Source organism: Mauremys mutica, chromosome 7, assembly GCF_020497125.1.
Source record: "Mauremys mutica isolate MM-2020 ecotype Southern chromosome 7, ASM2049712v1, whole genome shotgun sequence".
Classification (NCBI taxonomy): domain Eukaryota; kingdom Metazoa; phylum Chordata; order Testudines; family Geoemydidae; genus Mauremys; species Mauremys mutica.
In genome coordinates this window covers 9,872,862-9,886,999 of record NC_059078.1, presented here as the reverse complement: position 1 = coordinate 9,886,999, position 14,138 = coordinate 9,872,862, and the positions used below count along the sequence as shown (strand labels likewise).

General features: G+C 39.4%; 1 protein-coding gene across 15 annotated transcripts in view; it reads left to right on the top strand.

The window, feature by feature from the left end:
* The window catches only part of FOXP1 (forkhead box P1), a 498,144-nt gene that overhangs the window by 327,291 nt on the left and 156,715 nt on the right, over nucleotides 1–14,138 (top strand). Inside the window, exon 1 of one of the 15 annotated variants that reach the window (XM_045023145.1) lies at nucleotides 13,766–13,872. The exons of the other annotated variants lie outside the window; for them this stretch is intronic. The gene's annotated coding sequence lies outside the window, so the exon portion shown is untranslated. Of the gene's footprint in view, nucleotides 1–13,765; nucleotides 13,873–14,138 lie in introns of those variants that run through there. 15 annotated transcript variants of the gene reach the window in all.

Here is a 14,138-nt window from a genome sequence, read left to right as displayed (position 1 = left end):
GGCTGTCCAGTGGGACCTTAATTTGGTTCTCAATGCCTTGAGGAAACCCCCCTTTGAACCAATGGCTACCTGCTCTCTCCTTTACCTCTTCCTCAAGGCTTCATTCCTTGCAGCCATCACTTCAGTTAGATGGATGGGAGAGCTCGGTGCTCTTATGGGAGACCCTCCATTTACTACCTTCTATAGCAGTAAGGCTACCCTGCATCCCTATACTTGCTTCCTACCGAAGGTCTTTTCGGAATAACATATACATCAAGAGAGCCACCTACCAGTGTTCTACCCAAAGCTTCATGCCTCTGAAGAAGAGACCAGCCTGCATATACTAGACATCAGAAGGCTCTTGCCTTCTGCCTTGACAGGACTAAGACCTTGCAGGTCTCTCCTAGACTATCATTTGCCGAGATGATGAAGGGACAACCTATTTCTACTCAAAGATTGTCGTTTTGGGTTGCATTTTAACCTACTATGAAAGACATTTTCGTAACAGAAATCTGCAGGACTGCAACTTGGTCTTCCATCAAGATCTTCGCCAACCACTATGCTATCTTACCGGCTTCCAGAAATGATGCTCTCTTTGCTGACAGAGTCCTCCAGACCATCTTGGACTTGCCCTCTCAGCACCCACTTCCTTGATGAGTTACTGCTTGGGAGTCTCCCAGAGTGGAACACCTTTAGGGACATATACTTGAAGAAGGAGAAGTTACTTTCCTGTACAGTAACTTAAGTTCTTTGAGATGTTTGGTGGAAGAGCACAAGGAGCTGCTTTGCACAGGCATGGGCTCATGCACGTTACTCTGCTATCTCTGGTCGAGAGCTCTTGGGCTCACATGCATCCTACAGCGGAGCACCTGTAGGGACACATGTAGAAGAACTCAAGTTACTGTACAGGTAAGTCGCCTCTCCTTCTGCATGGTTACACTGACTTCAGTAATAGCATCCCTAGAAAAACACATGGTTCACAGCTCTCAATATGAAAGACGTGTACTTTCACATGGATCATCACCTTTGCAACAGAAGAGTCTTCAGATTTGTGGAGACTCTCAAAAATTGTCAATACAGGGTACTCCCATTCAGTCTAGCAACTGCACTCAGAGTCTTCACGAGTGTTTTCTGAAGTAGAGACAAGGTAGTTCCACTGTCTTCGTGTATCTAGGCAACTGGCTTCATACAGGCAAGACATATCCAGAAACCATAGGATCGACCTAATTGCTATGCCATCTCCTAGCATCACTGAAAATCTCTATGAACACAAGAGTCTACTCTGACTCAGACCCAGACTGTAGATTTTGTAGTCAGTCAGAGGAGAATTTTTCTTCCTATGGACAGATTCCAAGCCATGGGCAACCTGATAAATCAGATTATGCACAACCTTAGGATGTAGGCCTGGATTTGCCTTACTGTCTGGGTCACATGGCATCATGTACTTACATAATGCTATTCACCAGCCTTCACCTTTGTTGCTTGCAGGCTTGGTTTTGAACAGTAGATAGATATGCTGAGCAAACACAGCATGAACACTGTAATGACAATCCCCATCAAGATAAGGCCTCTCTGACTTAGTGCAAAGATCTTAGAAACATAGGACTGGAAGGGACCTTGAGAGGTCATCTAGGCCAGTCCCCTGCATTCATGGCAGGACTAAATATTATCTAGACCATCCCTGACAGGTGTTTGTCTAACCTGCTCTTAAAATTCCCCAGTGATGAAGATTCCCGAACCTCCCTAGACAATTTATTTATTCCAGTGCTTAACCACCCTGACAGTTAGGAAGTCGTTCTCCCCCGCCTTCCCCCTCTTCCCCCCCCCCCCCAAAAAAAACAACCACCCAACAAAACCCAACTGGAATGGATGTAAATCTCCTTGAAGTCAAAGTAGTTTGAGACGCATGCTGGACATTATTAGCATTAATCCAGTTTTACCACGTTCTCATACTGTCAGACAATATGACAGTTGTATTCTATGTAAACAAACAGGCATGATATCTATTCCCCTGTGTATAGAAGTGGTCAGTTTATGGAACTGGTGTATCAAGAATCTCATACCTCCCAGGAACCCAGAATTTGCTGGAGATATTGGGTGTTCCTGGATACCCTGATGGCAGACCCTCCTTACAAAATATTTCATAAAGACAAAGTCTCACTATGACTACATCTGAAATTCACCCCCCAGTAGTTTTGAAATTTCTCATAAGCCAGACCATCCACTCACCTGTGTTCTTCCCAAAGCCCCACACTTTCAGCAAAGAGAAAAGACAACATTCCTTCAGTATGAGATGGGCTTTGGCATTTTACCTACAGAGAACAAAACAGATCAGAAAGTCACCTAAGCTGTTCATTGCTGTAGTACAGAGACTGGCAACCTTTGGCCCGCGTCCCGCCAGAGTAAGCACCGTGGCGGGTTGCAGGCCAAGGGTTGCCGATCCCTGCTGTAGTGGAACGAGCCCAGATACAAGTTGTTTCCTCCTATAGGGTCTCCAAATGGATCTCTGGCTGTATCCTACTTGTTATGAGCTGGCACATCTTCCTCGCTCACTCTACAAGAGCACAAGCAGCCTTGGTAGCATCTCTTCAAGAGATACCTCTGCTTGACATTTGCAAGGCAACAACGTGGAATTCTACCTATGCATTCAAGAGACATTGCACCTGGGTCAATGCCTCCTCCACTGACACATCCTTTGGGATGGTGGTTTGTGAAGCAGCCATGCCACCTGCCACTTCACACCCTCCTCCTTTCTGAGTACTGCTGGTCAGTCATCCACAGTGGAATACAGATAGGGACTAGAGATTAAAGAAGAAAGGGAAGTTATTTACCCCTCACCACTGGGGTTTTTTGAGATGTGTGGTCCCTATCTGTCTTCCACTCCCCACCCTCCTTCCCCTCTGCTTCAGACCATCTCTAATTGGTAAGAGGAGGGACTGGAGAGGCATTGCTCTGCACCGCCCTTTATACCCTTGGCACAGAGCATAAGGAGAGCAAGGGTGCAACCATGGACCAACGGACACTGCTTGAAAGAATTCCTCAGTCTCAGAAACTTCCATCTTTATTTTTTAGTTTATTGCTAAAATGTATGAATTGTCCTTTTTTATTGGTATGATTATATATGATCTATTTTTACATGTAAACTTTTTAGACCCAGTGGCCCACTGTGGTTAAAGGTTTGTTTTGAATACATGTCTAGTGTGCTACCTTTTCACAGAAGAAAAATGTTGAATGCATTTTTATGCGGGGGAAGAGATCATTGAATGTATGGAAACCCTTACTGGCTGAATTATACAACTGACTTGGTATATCTTGTTCTTTCGGTATTGCCACTCTGTTCATCACCTTTTAGTGCTTTAGGCATATGGCATGCAGTTCATCCAGAGAAGTGTCAACAACATGGCATATGTTGTATGTACTGATCTGGATACACCACTGAAAATAATGGGCCCAACTTTGAAAGACATTGTGCTAAGAATAGAGAATGCAGCGATATGCAAACAGTTAATTCGCCATTAGTTTCATGTTTGAAGTCAGAGGGCTGTATTTTAATGACTTTTATTATTTAGTTTGCTATTTATTTGTTATTCATGCAAATTAAAAATGTAATCTTGCAGTCATGTTAATGCAGGGAGACACCTGCACCCCAGTGCAGAACCCAACTGACATCAGTGGGCTCCGTGTGGACTCCTGGGTCTACCTGTGTGGAGACAATTGCAGGATCAGAACTTGTGTGAGAGAGAGAGGTAGTAGTACTTATGCCAGCTTGATGGTTCTGTTGATCCAAATTGTCTTTTTAATCCGTAACAGGGACAGTGCAGCATGTGACAGGCTTTCCCCATGCTGTCCCGTCCATTTGCCTCAACCTTAACTTGGAGAGGCCACCTGTAAAAAAAACAAAAACAAAAACAAAACAAAAATAAAAAAAAAGAGTGGTTCAGTCATTCAGTCCTTTTTCTGAGTACTGCTAGCAAGTCTGTTGATTGAGGGATGATATTAGTGATACGGATAATGGACTGAGCCCACCAAAGGCATTTTGTATAGGCCATTAGACGGTCAGTCAGATTAGCTCACTGCTGACCTGTGTCCCAGTCCTGCAAGAGGACACACGCAGGCAGATTGTTGTGACTACATGGAGACCCTTTGGTGGCAATGGGACTCTGTGGGCACCATTTGAATCCTATTGAGGATCAGGGGACCTGGATTCATAGTGGTAACGTGCAGGTGAAAGGCTCTGTATCCCATTCCCAATTTCTGGAGCTATCCAGTTCCCCACTCCTCCAATGCACCTTTCATTCCCCAGGAATGCCAATTTTAAAATGAAGAAATTTTGAAATAAATGTTTATTTTAATCGCTGTGCCAGAGAACTTTGCAAGTATGTTTCACCTTTAAAATAAACTATTTGTACTATATTCTGTGTCTCTTTAGCTGTTTGTTTTGCTGCATAGGACTTGCTCTGAAGCTTTAATGTCTGAAGTGCAGAGAAGCAGTGAGTGGAGAAGACATAGCTCCTTTCCAACAAAGAATACATATTTTTCTGTTATCTGTATGGTCTTTTAGCGGTTCATGATATTCAAGGGATTGTGCAGCTCACCACAAGGGCAAAACAGAACAATAAAATATTTGGTTTTAACTTTATTGAATGCTGAACATTTTGTGCATGTTTATGAGGGTTAAACATTAATAGCACATGTTAATGAGTATATGTCTTGAGCCAGCTTCTGAGATCTTTTAGTTAGTGCATGAATTTTCTAATTGATGACAATACTTGTAACATGCCTAATTATGAAGTCATGTTCTAATCAAACCTTGAATAACTGAAGATTTTCCCCCCATCATTTGCAGTTATGTCAGTGGCAGACACACATCATTCCAGTGCTTATCCTTTCTGGTTTTTGTCCTTAAACATTCATTGCATCTTCTTTTCTGAAACATGTATTTGTACTGAATTTCAGCACGTGTGTGTGTGTGTGCGTGTATCTTTTTAAAATTTTACAACATCAACACAAATGGCTGAAAAATGGTGACAGCCTCTCAAGTTGTTGCACCACTTTGTCGTACTTCCAGGTGAAGTACGTGAAAGTGATTATAGGTAATAAATATCTTTTTTTTTAAAACTTATTGCAGAGGCAGTTTTTCCCCCTGTTAATGAGGGTAATTTGACTTGGTTGAAGGATTGCAGTTCTTAAGAATTAATGCAGCAATCCAATTCAAAGATTTAAAGAGATCTAAGATTTTTCACAGGTCGTGTGCTAGTGAATGTGCTCCTATCACATAGCAGCTAATGGACTTGAACAACAGTCTGTCATTTACTGTTACCTCAGTGTATAGCAGCTTTGCCCTTGATAGCAAGTATACTTTCCCAGAGCAGGTTATTTAGTACTGTGGTATATTTGTAACACTTTTAAAGAGAGTATCCTGTTTCTAACAGCCCTTATTACCGTATAAAGTGAGGTTAGCTTTCTGATTTTCTTAATTATGTGTTTGAATCCTAATATGCTGTAGACTAAGGTATTTTATGCTCTGATAGCTGCCTTCTAATTTTTTTCTTCTTTTCAAATATGGCTTTATATATACATACATATAAAATATTTTATACATTGCATTTTCACTACACTACACACAGGGTTAATTACATAAATACAGAAGTGATATGCCTTGGTCTCCATAAGTTCCCATTATTTTTAGGGATGCATTATTACCTTTTAACAATGTTTAGTTATGGCTTATTTGTAAATGATGTTAGAAATGCTCTAATTTCTTGATCCTATTATGTTCCTGGGTATTAAAAATCCTATTTTAAGGTAATTAGAAGGATTCTCTTCCATTTAAATGTGTGTTCTCCAGACAGTGTCACTCTATACTCTGCACACAAGAACCTTTGTTCCTTAATTAGAAAAAGGACTAGAGCTCATTAATTGTGGATACCAAGTGATGTCTGCTTAAATGGTGAAGCAATAATACAGTTTAAATAATGATTGAGCCTACATTTTTAAAACTCTTATAATATTTAGAATTGATAGTGATAAATACTCTGAATATGATCCAATTTCCAGGGAATCATATTGAGACTTATTGAAAGCTCTCTCTTTAGGAGATTGAACCCCAGTCAGATATAATAAATAAGAGATGAATCGCACTGGTACAGTGTCTGCCATTTTAAAAAGTCAGCATTTATCAACAGTCTCTACACAATGATATCTGAGATACCACAGTTTTCCCCTGTACTTAGCAAAAGGAAATAATTGTGATAACTGTCTAGCAACTGAATGGTTTTGATCTTGGCCTTATGGAGTCAGATTGTGATGAAAAGAATATTTTAATTGCTTGCTTGCAAACAGGATGTGTTATAAATGTTTTAACACTTCATAAGGGTTTATTTTGGAATATGATGACACGTGTCCTTTGTCCTTTACATTTTTAACATCTCACTTGCTTCCCCTAAGGAAGAAAATGCAAGAACTTTGAAAGCTAAAATACAACACCATTTACCGAACGATATGAATCTATATAGTGGCCATAGACCTGGGCACTGTGCATCCCTTCAGATATGCCGCAGTATTGCTTACATTTCAGGCTTCTACAGATTTGGCGTGAGCTCCCACTTTTATTAGTAAGGGCAATGCTGAAAGAGAGCAGAAGCTTATGGAAGCTGATCATTTGGTTTTTTTTCACATCAGGAGCCAAGTACTTGTATTTCTCTTGCTTCACACATATAATATTACACTTTCACTCAAATAGGGATCATAGAAATTAGAGATGTAACAGGCTGATTAGATCATTTAGTCCTTCACTCTGCCATTGCAGGAGTAGCAGTGTGACATCAAGGCCTTCTGCATCCATACATTCACAGCAGATGCTGCCATCCTACTGCGTGTCTATGGGACAGAACTTGTGCCGTGGTTTACTGCACAGTTGAAGCCAGGTACCCTGGAGCTGCCAATTTCTGTGCTTTAATATTTGTATACATTTAAAATTCTGATTTTTCGCTAGTATTCTGAGGCATTTCAAAGGATGAATCGAACAGCACGGGAAAGAATTTGAAAGATATAGATTATTAGGAAGGTGAACACTTCTTTTGAGGAATGACTGGACCATGTTCTGTAGCATCACCCTGGTTTCACTCTCTACCTCCTGCTGTCCTTTTCAGCTCCCCAATTCAGACTTTTATTTCAGCACTACCTTTTTCACCTACTCTCCCAGCCCATTTCTGTCTTTTTTTCCCCCTCTTCTCACTTTGAGCAATAAACAAGGATAAAATTGGTCTAATTTTTCTAATGCTCATGAAAATCCTTATTAACAGAATAGAGTGTGTCATAAGTGAAGACTAGGACATTTGACATGTAGAACTGTGGGTTTGTCTTCTGTTTTACTAGTGTTATGAATCAGAAATGGTGACTTGGGCTGCGGGATGGAATCTTCACTCAAAATGTACTGCTTTCTAGCATTGTCTGGCTGGAAAATGTGATTTTGGGGGGGGGGGGTAACCTTCTATGTTGTACAGCTCTCTGTGAAAAAGAAAAATAGTTTTTTACACTTTAAAAAACACTGTTCTTCAATTGGCTATGCAAAAATCTTATTACAGTATTTTTTCCAAACCTGCACACATAATGTTCAGTCAAGGAGAAAACAGCAAAAAACAGTTGTTGATGGACTTAGCAGAGAACTGGATTAAATAAGCATTAGTCTACTGAAGCTGATTACAGGAATATGAAAATGCAGTATCTTAATGGTACATATTTTCATGTGGCAGCTCAGTTGCCTTTCATTTTGCAGCTAATATGTCTATTCTTATGAGTCATTTACTTCTTTAATTACCTTTTGCAGGCAAGGCACCATGGTATATTAATGTGAATGATTTTTACTGCCAGTTTATCATACAATGCCCCAGAAGTTGAAAGGCATAATTGACTTGGAAGAGCAGCTCATGAAGGAAACAATATTTAGTTGACAGTTTTCCTTGTACTCTCTGTTGACGTTTATGAGTTTACACTATGCTAAAGGAGTAATAAACACAATTTTCTTTCAATAACAGGAAAGAGTAGCTTCTAAAATACATTTGTGGAAAACAGATTTGTTCATTTCTTGAATAATATAAAATAATGTATTTCCAGTGCGGAGACGTATATAAAATTGTCAATTGAATTAAACTTTGGAAGGTGCATTTATAACCAGCCTTAGAGCATTAGAACATATTAGGATGCAGATTAATCAAATCAATCTAATGAATATTTAAATTATATACAGATTTGGATAAATCATTTTCAAATCTGGGTGTTGGATTATTTGGTGGCCTTCTCTTCAATGGGAAAACTTGAAGAGAGCATGCAAATCTGTTTGCATAGGTGGGAAAATGCTAGTCTACGAGCTCTTGTTAATGAAATCCTAATTTGCAGTTTATCTCGGTAACTTTCCTGAAGTTATAAGCTTGAGAAAAGTTGAAAATACAGGATTGCAATCTGTCAAAGTCTGGGTTGTTTCTGGAATGATATTTTTATTGAATTGACCTTGTCAAATAGCAAATTCTCTTTGAATACATCCAAGGGATCATGCAAAGGTATGATTAATCATGTCGTCCACTTTAATTAATTTAAAGGCGCACATGCACTCATGGCTAGCTTTAAGCCCCCACATTTCCAGCCTTAGTATGATGATGCAAACTATTCTCTCGTTGGCTTGGAGAGAGTTAAACTTTTCAGGTTTCTGCGATTGTTTGCAGTTCAGCCCCATGCAACATAATGAAAGTTTTCGAGCCATCTGTTGTTAAGCTGGCGGTGAGCAAGGCCAGTATATCCAAACAAAGTGCTGGCCTGCTGTAAACTGAACCTGTCAGTTTAGCATAGCTTTGTTGACCTCCCCAATGTGCAGGGCAGCCTGTGGTACCAGGCGCTGGCTGTGTATATAGCTTAGAAGGGAACTGCTTAGGGGGACCATGTTTACTTTTTCCACTTAGTGTTCCTCCCACAGGTTTGAACTAGTTTATAGTAAATCTTTAAATTGACACTGTTTTTTTTCTATTCTGAACTTTTTGGGTTACTGGGGGGGAAAAATTGGCCATTGCTGGTGTTTTGAACTTTTCAGAAAAGATTTCAAGAAAGCAAGGTGTGTATGTGTGTGATAAATAGGTTCACAAATATCACAGCTTGCTTTCTGGGCTGCTATTGTCGTCTTTGTTCTGTATTATTTAAGATCAGTTACTCATTTGCTTTTGAGTTTTGGGACTAGTAGACAAGGTGGAGCATAGTAAACAGTGAGTGCTCCTGTGTGTGTTGTCTTAATACGAAACTGATGTTGCAGCCAACAATATCTGGAACTGGCCTCCTTTGCCTTTTTGGGGGGGTTTGTTTCGGTGGGTAACATTTCCACTAGATGGTTTTATAAAATCTAAGACGTGTCTGACTAAAATCCCAGCGATCAAAGCTGGAAATGGCTGGAACCCTCATGCTTTTCTTTGTTTTGTTTTCTTTCTTGTGTAACATGTCAAGCTTGCCTGATTTTTGCATTCTCACCCCTGTCTCAATGCACTTGCTGTATCTTTCCTAGTCTCCTTGTTCCTCAAACTTTCTTCCTGAATGAATGTTTATTTTTTTGTTTTTTGTCTAGGAGACAGTATATGACATTTTACCGTAAATCTTAATCCATGGTAAACAATTTGTGACCATGTTTGAAGGGTTGGCAACAAATCTCACTGGGGCTGAGACAAGAAAATAAGTGTTCCCTATCTCTGATGTTTGCTTTTTGGACTCCACCTACAGCAAATACCTTTGTGCTTTGACCTCTGCCAGAATTACTTTTTCTACTTTATTTTCTATACTTCTGGTGTACTTCTTGTGTGGTTTTTTGGCCTCTTCAAGTACATTTTAGCTACCCAACTGTTTTTGGAAAGCAGTCTTGTTTTCTGTGACCCAAATGCTGCAGTACTTCCTTCGTCAGTAAGAATTTTACCTGAGTAAAGACCCGCATAATTGTGGCTTTGTTGTGTATACCAAACATACCTCTTGTGCAGTTACTAAAGTACATCCTATTCTACCATTGTTAAATATATTGCAGCCAGTCAGTAACTTCAAATGGTATGTATCACATGTAGTGGAATCACCTCAGTAGTTCACAGAAAGTAAAGAAAGAACAATTAAAAGTCATTAAAAGCGGTTCTTTATTTTAAACATACTAGAGGGTTGGGAATTCCACAGTGAAGGGTATAATGTATACAGGACCAGTCACCAATCAGTGATGTTTCAAGTTACATTCTGTGCCATATGTTTTAGGTGCAAGAAGTATGTCAGTGGTGAAAAACACTCCATTTAAAATTCAAATGACTGCACTTACTAGGAAATCCCATACAACCCTAATCTGTTTGTAAGGTGACTGACACAAAGTGCTTTTTGTTTTAAGGTAAAAGAAAATGCTTTCAGGATAGGGTTTCTGGTATAAATGTCAGGTGCAATGCAATGTGTGCTCACTAAAGAAGTCGAATTGATAACCTTGGCATTTAGGACATTGCCTTTTATAAAATGAAATTGTATTTTGTTTTTAAAAAGTAGGACTACATTAAGAGGTCACCTATTAGCTATGTTTTTGCTAGCTGTCTGAAACTCAGCTCTACTGTCTATTAAACTCAAACCACTATGTAAACATTCCTGTGTTGTTCCTGGTCTCTACAATGGCCAAGGGGATCAGGTTTCACCTGCCTGCACATCTTCAAGCAATTAGAGCAATTAGCTTGAAGCCATTTCACATTCAAGGTCTGCTGTGACATTCAAGTCCAGAAGAAGTCTGGAGAAAAGAAAAAAAACCAACAGAATATAGAATGGCCACTTTTCAAAACACATGAATAAATAATCCACTTTTCTTTTTGTATTTACAGCTACTAAAGGATGCTATTGTATGGGTTCTGAATACGTATGCAAAATCGTTGTTACCAAGAAAGCATCTTAATCATTTAAACTCGATAATGAAGTTTTGCCTATGTGTTGGGATGGGTAGCAGGGAGGAAGAATAGCAACCTGACTTCCAATGGTTACTGGTGTGAAATGATGTTGTCCTGGTCATATTTATTGACCTCGTTTGCTTGTCGGACAAATTTTTCTTCTTATTTACGTGGGGATTTATATTTGATGTTAACACTGTAAAACTGCATTCATTCAGGTAAATGTATCCGTTACATTGACATTCAGCTCTGAATTTAGTGATTCTAGCAGTAAGTCTTCAAAGCTGCTATTTTTTAAAAGGTTGGAGCAGATTAGTGGTGACCTTAAAAGATTAAACTAGTTCAGTTTAAAGATAAATAATCAGCCTTTAGCACATTAGATAGCTACATAAGCATGACAGAAGGTGACTTTCTTCCAACAGTTCTAGAATCGAGGAAGCATTTTTACATTTGTAACTTGGCTACACAGGACCAGTGCTTTGCAGAAAGAAAGACATAAACTGATTACAACACTTCAAATTGGTTAATGCAGTTTTAAATCCGCAGTTTTCCTGTTGGTTTATTATGCAGAAGAGGGTAATTTTAAGAGCTATGCCCACTGCAAAAGAAGATCTTGCTTTGCTGTCCCGGAGGGTGTTCTTAATCAGAAATAACCGCAGGCTAAATTATAATGTGGAATTCTGTTGCCCTTTAACCTACTGCCTGCTCATTCAGTGTTTGCTAACAAACAGCTCTCAGTACAAAATTGTTTGAGAATTACTTTTTCGTTATATGTGCTGACTTCAATTAAAATAAGCTTTTTGGGGGTGGGGAATTGAAAACATGTAGATTTCCTGGGAAAGTTTTAGCAATAGTTTTCTTACAAGTCTTCTCCAGTACTTAACTATACACATGGTGGCACACGTAGTTCAATTTAAATAAAATCATCTCATGAACTAATATTTCTATAGTGGTGGGAAGAAGGAGAGTTTAATGACAGTCGCGTAACTAGCCACTTTGAAGAACTAGAACTCTAAGACATGTGCATCCTAAAAGGGTGGATGTTCCAAAGGACGAGGTTACTCATCTCTTGAATACAGGCAAGTCTCATCTTACGCGGGGGGTTCCGTTCTGCGGTTAGCGCGTAAAGCGAAAACCGCGTATAGTGAAACACTCATTGAGTTGAATGGCGGGCGAAATCGCCCGCACTACAGATGCAGTTTTTATATTGTTTTTTTTTCTTGTTTTTACCGACCGCGCAAAGCTGAATTTGCGCATGTTAAATGCGCCTAAGATGCGACTTGCCTGTACATGATTTCCACCAGCAAATCTCTAATTCTGCTTGTTACTTTATGGGCAAGCATGGATAACTATTCCATATTATAAACAGTGATATTTTGAGTGGGGAAGTTAAAGGCATGGTGGACTTTTTTATTTTATGTTCAGAAACACTTAATTAAAATGTACAGTTGGCAAATTAATTGGCAAGCTTAAAGTGAGTATTACTGAGTTAGTAAAAGACTCATTGCACGACACCCGTTTTCCCCCTTAAGTTTACATGCTGGAGCGGAAACGTGGTACTTCGAAAGGAGGTGATGCCTCTGTAAAGCAGATCCTTCCAATTTTTTTTTTCTAGACTAGTCTTCTGTTTCTATGATCTGCCTTTTGAACTGTTTTTGTGGCTGATCAGTTCCACCTAATATGTCTCTTGATTTCTGCTATTGTAATACTCAGACGACATGCTGTTCTCTTCATTTTTATAAGCTTTAGATGCTCCTGCCTGTCATACTCTGGCGGTTTATCTTCAGCGTCTGGATTTGCTTTCAGACTTGCATGTCTATCAAGCTGCTGTTGCTTTGAATGTGAGATCAAAAGAAGATGAATTCCAGTAAAAAATTTCCTTGTATGAAGAAAAGATTGGGGCCTATGTAAACATCCCACTGACAGCTCCCAATGAGTTATTTTAGCAGAGCATTAGCACCCAGAATGACAGACAGTCCAAGACTACATGCTAAATAACAAATCAGTCCCTTCAGCAGCAGCACGTTGCCACAACAGCAATACATTTTCTAAAGGAATCCTGTTCCTCTTTTTTTTTTTATTGAATATGGCTGTTCGACTGTTCATCTCTTTTCAAGCTGCCTTACAGTGCCAGCCCTAGTTTACTTTTCTTGACAATATCTGTATCATGTCACCAATATGACAGAAGACAGGACTTTGATAATTGGGGTGAAAGACAGTCAGTGAGTCATCCTGAGTTAAATAGGTAGTTTGTTTTAGTGAGTGAAAGGAAAACGTAAAGAAGAAAAAGCATCTGCTAGAATATTGAATGCTTACTCCTAAGATGTTAGATCCAAAGGGTTTGCGGGGAGGGGTTGTGTCTTTTGTTGTTGTTGGTGGTGGTTGTTCTTTTAACAAATCAAGCAGTTTGAAAAATAGCTATGAAGTCTGGCCAACCCTAGAAGACAATTTTAGACATAAATGTATACCACTGCAGAAAGTAGGAAAGTCTAGCTGGATTGAAACTATATGTAAATATGAATTTGCCTAGCTGTATAAATGAACTAAATTTTTGCTGCTGTTTGGTCTAGTTCGGGGCATAATTCATTCTCTGTGTTTCTGCATATAGACAGGGTGCTTTTAATAATGCAGAATTAATAGATGATTTTTTTTGTGATGTTAAATACAACTTTGAAATTACCTGCAAGCTCCTGCTGATCTTTCAACTTTGCAAATGAAGAATTACTTAAGGAATTCTTGTGGTTTCTTTGTCATTTAATAAAAGCAGACGTTGCTACTGTGGAGGCAAACCTCCCGTTGTTGCCTACAAAGGGCAGTGCTCCAGTGTGTTTTCCCTTCAGTGTGCGCTTCGGCTGCACAGCACTTCCTGTTTATTCAAACATCTTTTTACCATTCTTCAACCCCCGCTTCACAGAAACAGCCAGAACACATCTACAGCAAGAAGACGGAAATCTAAAGACAGACAGTAAGAGCTTACTCTGTTAAACTCTTCATTTTCTCTGTAAGTGTTCAGAGAAAAGGAACACGTAGCTTGGGTTGAACTTTTAACTTGCTGTCTTCCTCGGTGGAGGAATTCTTGCAATGTAGGGAAAATTCATAGCCTAGGTTTTTAGAGCAAAATAAGATGATTCAGTTTGTTTACTGCCTTGTTGTCCACCAGCGGGTATTTTTTTTAACAGATTTTTAAAGAGAGCTGGCTAGTTCTAACTCCTCTTTTGGTGCACTGTCGCT